Raw genomic sequence first — 17,226 nt, 5'->3', positions numbered from 1 at the left:
TCATTTTCAATGAGTTAAAATCAAGGTGCCGTCTGATTTCTAAGAGAAGTTCTAAGGAACAGTCTGTTTTATTGTGTTTTCCAGCTTCTAGAAGCCACCTACATACCTTGGCTCATGCCTCCTTTCTCCCTTCACTTCAACTGATTGCTTCTATGGTCACATCTCCTACTAGTATCTCTGATCTCCTCTTCTTATAATGGCCTTTATGATTGCATCAGACCTACTAGGATTGATTATCCAGGACAATCTCCCCATCTCAAGAGTCTTAATCATATCTACAAAGTCCACTTTGCCATAAAAGGTAATATTCATAGGTTCTGAGGATTAAGGTGTAGCCCTCATTGGGGGACCATTATTCATCTTACCGTAGCCCCCATTGTCCCCATTATATGTTCCAATATACATCCTGTTAAGTGTTTTCATAATGAAAAGCATGTAGGTCCTTGCAGAATCAACATTATTTGTAATAACTTCTTTAATATTTACTTTTCTCTCTTGGCTCTACTCTTTATCAGTACATTGAAAAAACATATATGCCTGGCATATAAAAGAAAGTGGGTATTTTTTTTGACAACTATGACTTCTATATTTTGAAGTCCTGAAAATATTTTCAAATGACAAAAATGAACATTCTTAGTACATTTTATGAAACCTGTGTTCTTAGACAGCCATTGCCCCTTTCAAACTTGCAGATTTGTGCCTACCTTTTGAAGCTAGTCTCACAACACAAGCAGGTAGAGCCCTGTCAAATGGAAACATGACAGAGAGAATGTACAAGTTATCGGAGATGACTTTAAGTTGGTGGTGGTTTTTCGTTTACTAAGGGAGGCCAAAGTGTCCCAGGTAGCAACATTAGACATTAGCTTTTAGTTCATAGAAGGTTATGGCAGCAAGGGTAATGGACAAGAGCATAGAAATAGGAACAGAATATCACAGAGTGCTCTAGATCCATGCTTTTTAAACTACTCTCAATGAAGAAATAGTTGTATTAGTTTTAAATTACTAACGTGTCATAGCTAGAGAGCTTTATAAAAATAACGATTACAAAATATTAAAATATGCATGAAATAAAACACCAAATTCCACCAACATAGGGAAAAAGAATTGCGAAAAATCATACTTGTTCATTGACTATACAAAAGTGGTAATGTAGAGAATCAGTATCACACTCTTACATTTTTATCATTCAAACTGTACATTAACAAAAAAGTTGTGAGTGAAATGGCTGTTTTCTATGTTAAATCTCTTTATAAACATTTTGATAAATGCCAGGCATATTAATACTTAAAGTATTTAATATGACAAATAAGCTTGCATCTTGCTTGTTAGTTTATCTAAACTGGATGAGATTGATGACTGGCTTGGGATAATGCATATCTATGTGGTATTTATACTTTGCTTTAATAAAATGGGTAGAAAAGCTAGTCTCAGAGAGGTTTGTGGAGTTAAATGTAAATTTTAATTTAAAGTAATTTCAGTCAATCTCAGAATGTGCATTTTTAAGTTTTATCCAAAATGAAGTAAGTTATGCTACTTTTCAAAATTCATAATCAATTGTTCATCAGTAGCAATTACAACAATTTATTTAATAAAATTATGATTAATTTAAAATTATTTTATGATTAAAGGAAAAATTCTAGATTCCTAGGTTGCCCATATATGAATTTTATTCTGTATTATTTGTTTATATTATAATATTGAGCAGGTAATTTCAAATTCTCTCATCTGCCAGAAACACAATTCTGGTAAAATATATAAAAATGGAACAAAGATGAGAACCAGTCATTTCCACAAAACAGTAAGCTTTGTATTTTTGTGTTTATGTCTGACTCGGGGCTGAAATTTTAGACTTGAGAAACTATAAGCTCTGAATTTGCGTCTGTCTGTATATGTATGCATGCATATATATGCATGCATGTTTGTTCTACGAAGTGAATTTTACCACTCTCCCCAAATTCATATAATGAAGCCTTAACCCCCAATGTAACTATGTTAAGGAGGGAATTACAGTTAAATGAAGTCATAGGGGTGGAGCCCTAATCTAATAGGGCTGGTGTCCTTATAAGAAGAGAAAGAGACACTAGACTCTCTCTCTCCCCCTCTACCTCTCTGTCTGCACCATCCCCCATGCACATGTGGAAGAAAGACCGTGTGAGAGGCAGCCATCTGCAAACCATCAAAAGAGCTCTTATGAGCACCAGACCATGCTGGTTTCTTGATGTTAGGCTTCCAGCATTCAGGTGGTGAGAAAATACATTTCTGTTGTTCAAGCCACATGGTCTGTAGTATTTTGTTATGCTGACCCCAATAGACTAATAATATTCATATTTTGAAACTGTGAGTAGGGTACTGCTGTAAAAATGTGGAAGTTTTTTCAGAAGTAAGTGATGGGTAGATGTCAGCAGAGTTTTGCCATGCATGCTAGAAATAGAATAGGTCATCTTGAAGGAACTGGTAATAGAAATATGAACATTAAGCCTGATTTTGATATGGTCTCAGATGAAACAGATCATTAGAAAGTGCAGAAAAAGCAATCATTGTTAGAAAGTGGCAAAGAACTTGGCCATATTTTGTTCTAGTGTTTTGTGCAGGGTAGAAATTTGAAAGTGATGAATTTGGATATTTAGCTGAGGAGATTTCTAAGCAAAATATTGGAGGGGATTGGTTTCCACTTACCACTTATAGTAAAATGCAAGAGGAGAGGTAAATTGAAGGAATTGTTAAACAAAAAGGAACCAAAATTGAAGATCTGAAAAATTCTCAAACTATGCATCTTGCAAAAACTGAGGAAGCAAGTTCTGAAGAGAACACTAATAATATAGCTGAACAAACATTTAATAAAGGAATCATGAGTATAGTTCATGGATTTGGTCAGCCATCTCAGCAGAAGCCAGGATTAGAGGTACAACCTCTAGTGCTGAGGAATCACCAGCAGAGACTAATGGGAACAGAGAAAATAAGAGAATGAAGAAAAGCTGTTGGATTTCTGGGATTCTGCAGGACAGGACTATGAATCTATCAAGTTGTGATATGCATGTAAAATCTTTCAAGAACAGAAAAGAATGATGCCCACCCCCCCCACCAACCCCCCCCCCCCCAATTCAGTGATCATCAAGGCTGCTATTCCCATGGCTCAGAAGACAAGGCTGGATCCTCCCCAATTTCTGAAGGTGTGGACAACCTCCTAAGTTTCAGTAGGTCAGGCTGTCACAGTAAAGAGCCACGGAAACAAAAACCATGCAGGCAGGACTACCAGAAAGAACCACAGGAGTATTTTGTTCTATCAGCCTGAGCAGTCTAACATAGTATGTGTGTGTGTGTGTAAATTATGTGTGTGCAATATTCCCTACCTCTGGAAGATACGGTCAAATTAAATTATAAAATTTAAAGGAATTCTATTCTTTAGAACTTAGAGATAAATCTATGTTTGTATTAGTTGTATATTCCTAAATTTGTCAGAAATTAAGGCTAAAACCATCATTTCTTTTTCTATTTAAAATATGTTCTTCCTAAACCTACACATTTGATTGATTGATAAGCTTGCATTACATCTATTAGATGTTTAAGATTATAAAAAATGGCCCTGACTGGTGTAGCTCAGTTGTCTGGGTATTGTGACACAGGGCAAAATGTCACCACTTCAATTCCTGGTCAGGGCACAGGCCTGGGTTTCGGGCTTGGTCCCAGTCAAGGTATGTACAAGAGGCAACCGATCAGTGTTTCTCTCTCACATTGGGCGCACTGATGTTTCTCTCCCTCTCTTTCTCCTTCCTTCTCCTTCTCTCTCTTCATAAAAAGGTTATAAAAATGTAAATTTGCGATTAATGAATTGAATCATTATTTTAACAAACTTTTAATTCAACAGTAATTATTTTTATGGTATGTCATTTTGAAGATGTAATTTCTAAGATCTTTTAATAACAAAATCATAGATTTATGTTAAATTAGATCAATTGATAACTATTCTTGAGATACCTAAGTAAGATGAAATACTGAAATATAAACTAGTAAGCCTTATTTTTCAGGTTCAGTGTATTTGGGTTTGTTCAGAAATGTGTCCACTTTTCACCAAATTAACAAGTTATATTACAAGGACCTAAATGATTATAAAAGTTCAGAAAATGTATATTCCTAAGCTTTATTACAAATTCTGATCTATAACAGTTCACAATTCCCCACTTTATAGTTTTCTCTGTGAAATAAATGTTAACATAGTAAAATATATAATCAATATGTTAATGAGATGCCACAAGAAGACATAGTAGCAGAGAAAAACAACTTTCTATACAAGGCAAAGAAAAACGATTTTTTTAAGGGAAAAGAGGGTAGGTTTGTCCCAATATAAAATATTTAGTTGTTCCACTTGAGAAAGAGGAAAGTGTAGGAGGAAACCTGAATGAATTTAGAAGGCTGTAAAGTTCCAACAAGAAGCAATTTTATTTGTTGTGCTTAGAGCTATCAAAGCTTTTATGGGTTTATTTACAAGAATTTTTTGAAAAGTGCTTTTGTGTAAATTAGTATATTGATGCAAAACAAATTTTCTTGAATTATTGGTCTGCTATTAATAAGAGGTCATAAAAGGTATATCATTACCTTCTGAACAATCTGCTTGGAAGGCAAAAAGTTGGTATCATCTAAATTGTTTTTGTGCTTTATTTTGAATTTATCATGACCTTAATTACTTAAGAAAATAAGCTCCTCTCACTTTGTGCTATGAATGTTTACAATCATCTTTTGTATATTTAAAAGCCTTTTATTTTCACTGACTTTTGATTGACTTCATTCGGCATGTTACAAAACAAGCAAATTTTCTTGCAGTTGCATGATTTTTAGTTAACTTTCATCAGATCTTTTGCTTTTGAAAATTATCAACAGTAAGTTAATCATGACTATTTTACAGTTTTGTGTCCACGCTACATAGTTTTTATTTTATGTTTCCTTGAAAATACTTGCAAATCAGCTACAGAGCAGAATGCTTTGTGTTCAAAAAAGGACTGTCTTAGAGACCCTCAGAAAATGACTTTCCCAAGTTCCCTAGGGCATAGATTTCACATGGATTGTTGAAGTGCCTGAGATCATACCATTGGACTGATTCAGGACTTCTAGAATTCTAGTGTAAACGCATATGTGTTCATGACACTGTTAGTCTCAAACAATCAGAAAAAGAACCAATTACATAGGAATGAATGAAATGATGAAGAATGATTATGGTTTTTGCTTGGAGTGTTGCTGATACTTTAGTATCTTATTTTCTGCATATAAAGAATTTCCTGCTTTTTTTCTCTTATATTCTCTATAAATCCTAACAATCTAGTTGACTGTGTTCTTGTAAACAGAAGTGAACCATTTATTCCCTTCCTAGTGGACCACTCCAGATTTTGGAAACTTTATTGATTAAATATTCTGATTTCATGGTGATATAATTTTTGCTTAAGTTCAATAAGAATCTGCCTTCCTTTATTAACAAGTTATAATTGGGAACACTGTTTTTTAACTTACTGTTCAATTACAGTTGTCTGCATTATCCCCCCCCACCCCCTCTCCACCCCCCTTGGTTTTGTCCATGTGTTGCCCCTGAAAACCTTTCCCCCCTTTCCCCCATTCTCCCCTCCCACCTCCCCTCTGGTTACTGTCAGATTGCTCTTAATTTCTATGTCTCTGTTTATATTTTGCTTGCTTGCTTGTTTTGTTGATTAGGTTTTAACTGAACTGTCATATTTGAAAATGATGCTTTCAATCAGATATGACCAGACAGTTTTAAGGAGTTAAAATTGCCTTTATAGAGCCAATCCTCAAAAAAAAAAAAAAAATCCTGTTGAAAAAACTAGTAAGGTACCTAGCTTACAGATCTCCCAGACTTGCAGCTCAATAAGGAAGGACATTTTCTTGCAGGCATAAGAAACAGCAAATGTTATGCACATTTAGAAGAGAAAAATTCATCCAAATTTCACTGCAGGTGAAATCTGATGGTAAGTTCTTGAGTTGGCTTCCAAGCTTCAAGATATTCTGTATTCAACATTATCTTTGACAAATGAGAAATGACTACAGGGGAAAATTTTTGTATTTCAAAGGGAAACTATCGCTCAGTCATGTGGGTTACCGTATTCTGATCATTGTTTCTTATATATCCAAAATGTGTTTATTGGGATTTTGATTCAGGTGCTTTTAGTGCTGCTTCATTCTGAAGGAGCATCCTTCTTTAAGCCTTGCTTTTTCTCATGGAAGCTGACAGAGGACAGTGGAGCAGTCAACACACAAAACTAGCGTTTGTTCATGGGTGAAGATGGCGGCGATTTTATGGCATCCTGGGCATTTCACACCCGTGAAGTAAGAACTGGGGCTCTGTGCCACACTTTTTGTCTTGTGTTTCCTCTTCTCTTCTGGAGATGGCTAGAGGAGGTCCTTAGTGAGAGGCATGCTGTCATGGGGAGATCATCACCACCAGAAAGCCTATTCTGATCCTATTAATTGTTTCTGAGCTATCTTGCATTGCTTCGAAAATTATATGTATTTGATGGACATAAAAAAAATAGTTCTGTAGCTCCTATAGATCCCTATAAAGGATACAAAGACAAAATCAAGGGGGAGGGTAGAGGTGGGGGAGGGAGATGGGACTGGCTGGGGTGGGGTGGGGGGATGGGGAGAAAATGCAGACAATTGTAACTGAATAAAAATAAATTAATTAATTAAAAAATAGTTTTGTTATCTACATGTAAATTGGACTAGATCTTTTCATGTAGCACACACTGTCAACCCTTATAATGTTTTCATTTCTTTTAGTTACCTTTAATATCTGGTTATCCTCAACTAACACTTTCAATTTTCCCTTTCCTTCCTAATTTGGTATTATCAAGAGCTAAAACGTGACTGACTAAATTTTTATCTGAAGTCTAGATTGTCATGTAGCAGGCCATTTCCCTCAACACCTCAAGAAGCACTGTGAGCTAAATTCAGGAAGGCTTAAAGGGACTATGCATGGGTCAGGTTTATCCCTGGACAGTCTGCCGTCTGGATCATCAGGAAGTCTAATAAAATGTTCAGGTCATGCATGATCTTAGAACAGAGATTACTGAACAACATCACCAGGAACATCAACACTTTATTAGCATTAAAATAAAACAAACAAACCATGGTACATGTACAAAATGGAATACTACACAGTAGAAAGGAAGGAGTTCCTACCCTTCACATCATCATGGATGGAACTGGAAAGCATTATACTAAGTGAAATAAGCCAGGCGGTGAAAGACAAAAAACCATATAAACTCACCTATAAGTGGAACTTAATCAGCAGAACAAACAAGTAAGCAAAATATAACCAGAGACATTGAAATAAAGAACAAACTGACAGTAACCAGAGGGGAGAGGGGAGAGGGATAATGAGGGAAAATAGGGGAAGGGCCATCAAGGAACACGTGTAAAGGACACATGGACAAAGTCAAAGGGGGTAGGTTTGAAGATGGGAGGAGGGGATGGGTAGAGTAGGTGGGCATCATGGGGTGAAAATAGAGACAACCGTACTTGAACAACAATAAAAAAATTATTAAAATTAAAAAAAATGTAACAGTTAATTCTGTAACACTGAAAGGTTTTTACCCACCAACCTCTTGAAATTCACTGTCCTGATTACTTTCCAGGGTTCATCTTCTGTGTCTGTACTTTAATACAACATTCTACATTAATATCTCTGTTTTTCATTTTAAACATTCCTCTTTTAAGATGCTTGAACCTAACACAACTGACTTTTGCCAAAACCTCTCAACAGGTGGTTTAACTGACTATACAAAACAATGGCAAAAAAAGTCCTAGGGTCTTTATGTCTTAGAACCTGCTTTGCCCACTCTGGTTTATGATCATCTCTGAGTTGTTCAGTGATTAATAATATTAATTTGGCTTGAGCAAATGGGAGAACTGACAATGTTAAACACTACTTAAGCCTTGTGTTCTTGGAAACTGTGACAGTTAAAAAACTTTCCGTTGATTATTTTGTGTTCTGTAAAACAACTTACTGCAAAGAACCACCCTTCCACATATGACTTAGGTAAGAGTCCAGGATGCCCCCCACTTGTTTAGCTATGAAAAGGCTAGACACAGACCAAATTCCCAGTCTTTGTCTAATCCATAATTAGCTGAACTATATGTACTCACTGACCAAGCTGGAAAACATACCTGTTAAGTTTACTTGAGTAAACTTTAGTTCAGTTTCTTTCCTACCTTCAAAACGTACGGCATTGAACTTGACCCATGCCTGCCCTGATCCAGCACTGGAATGTAAGCTAATCCTTTAACCGCCTCTCTGAGGAATCAAGAATTAGTGGATCTCAAGGAACAACATTTTTCTCTAACAGTCTGATCACTCCACCAATCATCCCCCTCTCCTCATTCAGTTCTTTTTAGTCTTGTTACTCACCTTTGTTTATTTTTTTTTTTTCCTGACATTGGAGACTTGTACATTGCATGGTTGGAAGGTTCTCTCTATTGCAAGAGTCTCCCTCTCCCTATTGCAATAGGGCCCTACCTTCAATTTCAATTGTTATTTTAACAAACCTTCTTTATACCTAAGCTTAGATCTTTTCTTTTTCATTCTATCATTCTGCAACATTTAGAAAAGGTTTTTTTTCTCTTCTTAATAAAGTAGATCAGTGAAGAATGTTTTCTCAGCTGGAATTCAGGAGTAAAAGTAAATGATATAAACTTGCCTTCCTAATTTTACATAATAATGTTAAACTATAAATTAAAATCAGGCTTAATTAATTCACATAATGATGTAGAAATAAAAAAGCATTTAAAAACAAACAAATGATACTTTTCCTCTCATTTACATAATCTTTTGAGTTATACTTTACAAACTAACTTTAAAATAACACATGTTGAAAAATAAAATGAAATACCACATGTTGAATTGTGAGCCACTAAACATTAGCACCTCACTCCACATCAACTTACTCTGCAAGGTGAATGTCACCCAAAACTGGTCTACACCTGTTCAATGAAGTGAATTTACTGATCACATGCATGTTGTACATAGTAGATTGTACAATTACTCTAAAATATTCCAAACTCTTCTTCTCCATTTCTGTATTTAACTTTACATCTACCAGTAACAAATACTTTGCAGGCCATCCCTGCAGGCCCATAGCACTCACTATGAATTCATAGGCCTTAGGGTTTGCTTCTAAGGCAGCACCTGATAATTTTGTCATTATCACAATAATGGTCAGATTTTGAACTAAGGTTCCCTATTGTTCAACTGAGAAAGCTTTCTTATCCCCTTTAATGAAATGCGGAGTCTTCAATAAGGTAAGCAGTTAGTAGATAAGATGTCTATATTGAGGTTGAACATGAAAAGTCATCTTAGTTTCAATAATGACTAAATGAAATTACTACCTACAGGCTTATAACCACCCAGTTTTAAAATATTCATTTTCTAAATCATTTTACTGAGATGAATGGATATGAAGATCAATGAATGAATTCCTAACTCACTCTAAGTTAGGTTCGTTACTAAATTTCTTTTTTGCCTTTTTTCTTACTGTGTTTTAATGTGATCTTTAAGTTCACTTGATATTATCTCATTGATATTTTTCTTCAACATCTGAAAATTATAATCAACTGATAAGGAATTAATCAAAATATCAAAGATAAAGAATTTACTGCACAATCAACTTTGAAAATCCTAATATCTTATCTTCAATATTACTTTTTATTTCAGTTCTGAATGATAGGCTCAAATAATTTAATATACTTGATATATATGGTTGTTTTACTAAAAAGAAATATACTTGAAATAGGCAAATGTTATTTAGTGTATGGACACAGCATTTAACAAAACAAGAATTTCAAAAAGGTCATGTGAGCACATTACCCAGCACCCAGAGGGTATATTAACATGGAAAAGCAGATTGTTGAACTCACTGACCATTTTTTCACTAAACAACAGATTTGGTGGCCAAACTGAGACTGAATTAACATTTTTCCCAATTCTTGATAAATTAAATCAAAGTTAGAAAGCATTTCAATGTTCACAAAATATTCACTGTGAGTGAAGCTGTGTGTAGATTAAAGTACCCTCAAACTGTCTCACACAGTTACCCCCTCTTCTTCTTCCCAGTCCTCCTTGCAAAGATGCAGCCACAAAAGCCAAGGCCACAGAATAAATAGTAAGCAAAGGAAAAATCTCCTATCCAGTCTCATGAGTTCCTCATTGATAAACAGAATTAAAAGTCATGAACTACAATTCTCTCATATCTACACTGTGCATAAGCCAAGAATTTATTCATAGTGTGCATATTTGGTTTTGTTTAACTGTTTAGCAAAACATCTGCAGCACCTACAACATAGTAATTGTTCTTCTTTCATTAATACATAATTAATATTATGCATCACCCTAAAATATCATTCCATAAAAGATTTTTGGCAATGACTTCTTCTGCTTTCTCTTAGATAGCGATATTTGTCATTAATATTGTCATTGACTATACAGTTTTCTAAGCTGTTTTTGCTATAAAGAGTAAAACCTTAAATAACTCTGCTACATTTTGTCTCTTCTGTACCTTCAGTAACAATATTAACCAATGTTACTGCATGGGAATCATTTTATGCACATTGAAAAAAATCTCCCTTAATTTACTGGATCAAGAATAAAAGAATCAATGGCTTTAAAATAGGATCCTATGTTCCAGATGCCCCAGGTCGAATGACAATTTCCAATTTATTGCTTCTAGCTCCCTCCAACTCTAACCATGCAATGAATGAAAGCCAACACCACCACCACCAACGCGACCATCACCACCATCACCACCACCCCACCAGACAACCCGGTGTCTCAGGCTACTGGGAGGATCATAAAACATGACCCAGACTGTAGGATGGTTGGTTGATGAGGCACAGATAATGAGATATTTGGAACTGAGCAAAACTAAAGTAGTATCTCTAGGTTACAGGACAATTTCATTGGTGTTCAAGTCAGAGGGCTGCAGTTCATCTGTTGGTGGACCCACCCATGGGAAACAAAAACAATAGCTCAGCAGTTAGCCAAGACCCATGCAGGCATCTGGCATTTAAAAATAAAGTTATTTCTGCCTAAGTTTTCATAAAATCAAGGGCTTTTATCTCTCTTTCCTGCCCTCACTTCTATTTCCTTCCTTTGACCTCTTCTTCCTTTTTCTCATCCCTCATCTCCATGTCTTCCCTGCCTCTTTTGCTTTTTTCTTCCATTGCTGTATCACCTTAGTCTTTTTGTTGATGATGACGAAGTGGGTGATTTCCCTTACTTATGTGGTCTAGGAGAGTGGAATATTCCTCAGGGTACAAAAGAGAGACTTAACAAGGAAGCAGAGAGAGCACATCCATTAATCTTTCAAGAAATAATCCTGTCAGACATGTATGCCTCTGTTTGACAAGGCTTTATAGCAGAAAAAGAACTGGTGAACGGTGGTAAATTAATCTCCAGTCATATATAATTCATTTTTTTAGATATTCATAAATGTGCTTCTTGTTTGCACGTTTCTTTTCCGCTGCATGTGTGAAACCATGGCACTTGTGGATTGATGTGTCCCAGCATATACGAATTTGCATTACTTATTCACTGCTGGAGACCAGTTCACTCTTTGTTTATGATGTTATTTTGGGTTGTACTATTTATGTTACTCTTTTCATCAATTTTTATGCTTCATTGAACCACATTTTAGTCATGGGTCCATTTTTGAGAATTGGGTATATAATGCCACACAAGCATAAAAACAGAATTACAAATTTAATAATGTTAACAACAGCATGAAAATGGCATATTAGGTGAGACAAACTGTATCTCATTAGCAAAATATTTACAGACATACAAACTAATGTGGTCCTTAAAAAGACATGTATAACTTCAGAGGCCATAATTATCATAATTGTATGAATAATGGAATCCCTGCACATCAAAATTAAACTGACATTTCAGATTTGTTTAAGGCTGTAAGCTAACTAGTTTTATGAATTTAGAATTTTTTCTTCAAACTGACACACTGCCTCCAACATGGCTGTGAACCGTTTCACAAAATCACTCTGGCTGTCAAAGCATCGTGTCTTTTTCCCATTTCTTGTCTTTAAATTTATTATAAATTATCTTTTTTTTTGCTTTTTTCTTCTGAAATATTATATGTATACACACATGCACACACATATAATAATTAGAAAATATATTAGAAGGACCCCTGTGTTTTGGCCTCTTATCATAATTTAAAGCAATTAATAAAGAGCACAGGAGCATAAAATCTCACTTGACTTGAGTGCTGATTTATAAGAAGCCAGGTAAAACACAGCAGTGCTTTCCTTTATCCCCAGCTTACGTCTCCTCCGCAAAATAGGCAATGACTGCAGCCTTACTCAAGAGGGATGGTGTGTTATCTCAAGAGCATGAAGACTCTGCAGCAGGGGGACTGATACTAAAGAAAGATATAATTATTGCTGATCACAACAATAATTGTAGTGCGTATTTGTTTAGAAAAATAGCCTTCTGGAAAGATCCAAACTCCCCTCCGTGACACACATTGAATGTTATGATGAATATGCATATATATTTATATTTAAAATTATTTTAATGAATTATGTAAACAGATATTTGGCAGATTAATTTTATTGCAAAAATATTCACTACCTTAGCACAAATAAACTGATTAGTTTAAATTGACTTCAATATTCTTATCCTTACTTGAGAAATAGGAATACTAAAACCTAACTTTCTATCTGAGGTTATGCAAGGTGGGGCAACAGTACGTTTACTGTTTTAAGTGAAATACGGCTGTGAACAGTTTATTCTTGGGCTAACATTATTAATTATTTTATTATTTTCCATCCGAACAACAGTAAACCTACTTGTGTCCCACTCTGTATTCCAAAGATCAAATGGACAAATGTTTGTAAAATTAAACTTAAACTAGAAAGAAGCTTCATGAATATAAAATTTTGACATAAACAGATATCTGTTCAAATAAATCAATACTTATCAATGCTGATAGATTTAACCTCATTAGCAGAGCATTCCTAAGAAAAATATGCTTTCTGCTCACGGCCAAGTATATTTCTACAAGATATTAGCATAAAGAAATTGCCAAAGATGAGATTGTTTCAAGACATCTAAGATCAATTATAAGCTTTTTAGTGTGTTTGGCTTTACCATTTTGTGCCTGCTATAAGAAGTGAATTTTCTAACCTCTTATTTTGGCAGAACAAAGAATTCTCACCTCCATTATGATGTTAAAATGATGTCATCTACATTAAAAGTCAGCTATTATGACAACTACATGTCACATATCTAAGAAGAGGGCCATCTTTAAAACCTTGTGGCTATTATTTTGAAGATCTAGAGGATTCCCAAGTCAGTCAAACCTAAGAGCAGATGATCTGAAAAGGTGAATAATTTGGGGAATATAAAAAAAAAACAGCATAGAAAGAATAAAAATGGGGAATTTTTAAAATAGGGATGAGTATAAAATACATATTTTGACAAATAGACTCTCTGATAAAAAGAATGAAATATGTACATATATTTTAAAAGTCATATTTCTATGTATATATACTTGAAATAGCTTTAAGAGGTTCTGGCAAGGCTATTATTAGGTGCATGCAGCTATGATCACTTGTGTTGCTTAATACATGGCAGGGTACTTTCAAATTAGTCACTGGCATTTTTTTATTGTATAAGCCCATAGAAGAAGAGGAAGACACTGATTACTTGTTACCAAACAGTACACTGTCGACTGAAGGTGAGAACCAAGGGTTCTTTTTTTGGTAGTCTGAGGACATGTAGACTCAAAAATAATGGGAGATTTTACAGACTGACAGGTGTTGGAGGGGAGGGGTGTGGGGGTACTAGAGGAAAGAAGATGAGGGGATTAGCCAAAGAACATATATGCATCACCCATAGACACAGGCAATGGTGTGGGTGACGACCTGAGGCAGGAGGGAGCAGGGGCTGGGTGGATGTGGAAAAAGGGGGAAAATGTTGGGACAACTATAATAGCCTAAACAATAAAAATTAAGAAATATTTAACAAAAACTCACTTCTCTCCTTTGAATAAAGAATAAATAAATTAATCTGGTACCTATACACATACATTTGCAAAAACATAATGGGGGACTTTAGCGACAAAGGAAATTTGTTGAAATATGTAAACATAGCTATAGGAAAGCAACGAGTCAAATACAGGCTAAAAGATTCTAACTGAACAGTATGAGGCACAGTCTGAGAAGATAAGTACTGCTGTTGTCTTGAATAAGTTGATTTCCAGGGACCAAAATTCATCTAATAAAAGAAGGTTGGCATAAATTATCCCCGAGATCCTTCCTAGCATGGAAAGCAGCATAATATTTTAAAAGTACAGATTTTAAGGTCTTTATTTTCTAGGTTTTAATCTAAAATTCACCACAATAACTGGCTGGGTGAGCAGTGGAAAATTGACCACCAAGAGTCCAAATTTACTTGTAAAATAAATACCCACTTTTCAGGATTATGGTGGGGATTGTATAAAATAATGAAAATTAAGTGTTTAGCACAGAACCTGGCATGTAGTAAGCACCAACACATAATAGTTCCTTTGCACCTATTCCCCTTTATTAATCAAAAATTCTACGACTAGTAGGAGCTAGAATACCCAGGCTATAATCAAAAGATTATTGCCTCTAAATCTTTCCAGGTAAGTGAACTCAGGCTAGTAACTACATTTCTTTATGTGTAAAATTAAGCTTTAAATATATGCTTTTTCTTCTATGGTTTTTCTTATAGTAAAAAATGTGAAAATAGTCACAAAAAGAGCTATATTCATGGATGGGGAAGGGATTTATACCTCTGGGTGCTTACAGAGTTCTAGATGATTTGCTTGCAGTTTCATTCAATCCCCATCACTTCTGTCAGGTATTTCTTTATTTCACAATAAGAATATGCAGAAAAGAAAGTGTCATGGCCAAAGTCATCCAACTATTAAGTAATTGAATAGCAAAGTCAGTCCAGGTATATGCTCACATACCTACTCTTCCCATGGCTTCTGAAGTACTAAATGAATTAGTGAGAGGAAAGAACTATTTGAAGAATTATAAAGGGAAGGATGAAAAATGGGTGTTATGAACAACAATAGATGTTATGAATAACCATTTAAATGTTCATTTAACAGAACTAAATAAAACTAAGTTGATGAGAAGGAGTAATCGATAATAAGTAAACAAATCACAGAGGAAAGGGATAATGATGAAATACAAAGTGACTAATGTATACGTCTCACAGTGTATTTTTCCTATTTTTATAAAACTGACAGCGAGACAAGGAAGATAAATCCATGTTAATTCATCATATATTCTAGCACGCTTCAGCGGCAGGTTAAAAGAGCCATGCCAGGTGCTGCAACTGCGGAGGGAGAGCACAGAAATCCCCCCCGAGCCCCGTGGGTTTACAGAAGTCTATCCATCACCCTGCCAGTCTTCCGGGTCGTTATTCAAGTTGCCATCCCCGATTTTGCTGGATATATCAGATCAACTCCAGCTCCACAGGTGATTTTTCTCCCTAATGGGGTTGGGATTGGTTCTTTTTTTATTATCTTTGGGCTAATGTGCTGCTCAAAATTGTTCAAAATGGTAGTAAGAATGTCAGTCATTAGCTGTGTGTGTGCGGGAGGTGAAGGTAGAGTTGTATTTAACTCACAAACTCTTATTATTACCACATAGGGGATTTAAAGAATTTAAAGGCATAGACAGAACAGTTAATGCTAGTTATATTAACTGTGAATATCATGCTGCCCTATCTTTCTATTAACATAATTATTTTATATACTATTTTTTACTTCACAGTTTTCAAAGATGGGGAAAAACATGACTACATAGTTCCAAGATGATATAGAATTTAACAAATATATAGTCACTTGATCAATGAAGAAAAATCAAACTGAAAAATTTAGCTAAACATATAGTAAAATTCTATCAGCAATAAGAATACATATGTATATATATAAATATAGCAAAGCAAGGATAGCTCTTGGTCATATCTGCAAAGGAAATTGATTCTTTTGTCCACAAACCTGGGTTGCGCTGGTGTGTAACACATTGGGTTTGGCATGGGTGGTCACATACAAAAAAGGCCAAGACCATGGCTTTAAGTAAGAAAAAAAGATAACACTAAAGAAAAATGTTAAGTGAAATACTAGAGGCACATACAACATTGGAATATCATCCAGATTGTAAGTTGATTCAGGAAGGCTTCCTGAAAGACATGAATAATAACAATTAGTAAACATTAACTAGTTAAATAAGGAAAGAGCATGGCATGTAACAGGGCCACAGGGGAAAAAGATAATGCTTATGGAAGATCCATGAACATTTTAATATTTCCAACCTCAACTTGCTATTCATGGAGGCAGGCCTTTTTATCTTTTGGTCACAGATGCATTTCCAGTATCTAAATCAGTACCTGATTCATTGTAACTGTTGGATGAATAAGTGATTGAATTAATAATGAAATTATTAAATGCAAGCCAAAGCTCAGAGAAACATGAGTTTAGATTAGAACCAGGTCACAAAGTATTTTGAAATATTCCTTAGTGACCCTTTTTGTACTTTCCCACCCTTATTTAGGCCCTTCCCAGCTCTGTGATATCTAGTGATAATGTAATGTTCCTTCTCAATAACCGACATTCTTATTTAAAAGTGCCTTCTAGAACTTGTCCTTATAGTATGGAATTTTCTTGATGTAATTGCCCTTCATAATGTACCTATGTCCATTTACCTTGGGACTTATCTTTGCTTATGGGAGATAAATGAATTTGCTTTAAATCCATCAAGGGGAAAACTTTCCCAGAAGCTGTTTTCCGTCATCCAGGGCAAGGTGAGCAGAAGATCACTGGGGCTCCTTGGAGTCAAAAGCTTTGTGTTCCCATGTCAGGCCTGACGCGGATAGGGCCCACAACTCTGCAGTACCCATCTTTAAAATGTCTAAATCACCAGTTAAATAAAAATTAAATAAATACTGAATATGAAAAGCCTTGTAAATTCTAAGACATGGCATGAATGTAAGAATTGCCTAGTTATTAGTGCCTACAAAGTTTTAAAACCAAGAAATTAAATAAGACGTATGAAAATTCCTCACATTGTCAGTGCTGTTTGGGTGGGGTTAGCATTTCATAAAACATGAATAAACACTTTGGCAACTTTCAAATCACATCACTTAGGCAGCTTCCTTTTCCATTTACATTAAAAGTG

General features: G+C 35.1%; 1 pseudogene; it reads right to left on the bottom strand.

Moving 5' to 3' along the window:
• Window positions 1-6,165: 6,165 nt before the first annotated feature.
• Window positions 6,166-6,417, bottom strand: LOC112320202 (small ribosomal subunit protein eS27-like; annotated as a pseudogene).
• Between the last annotated feature and the right edge of the window lie 10,809 nt (window positions 6,418-17,226).

This window comes from Desmodus rotundus, chromosome 4 (genome assembly GCF_022682495.2).
Source record: "Desmodus rotundus isolate HL8 chromosome 4, HLdesRot8A.1, whole genome shotgun sequence".
In the NCBI taxonomy this organism is placed as follows: Eukaryota; Metazoa; Chordata; class Mammalia; order Chiroptera; family Phyllostomidae; genus Desmodus; species Desmodus rotundus.
The sequence above is the reverse complement of the archived record's forward strand: the minus strand, read 5'-3'. Positions and strand labels throughout refer to the sequence as shown.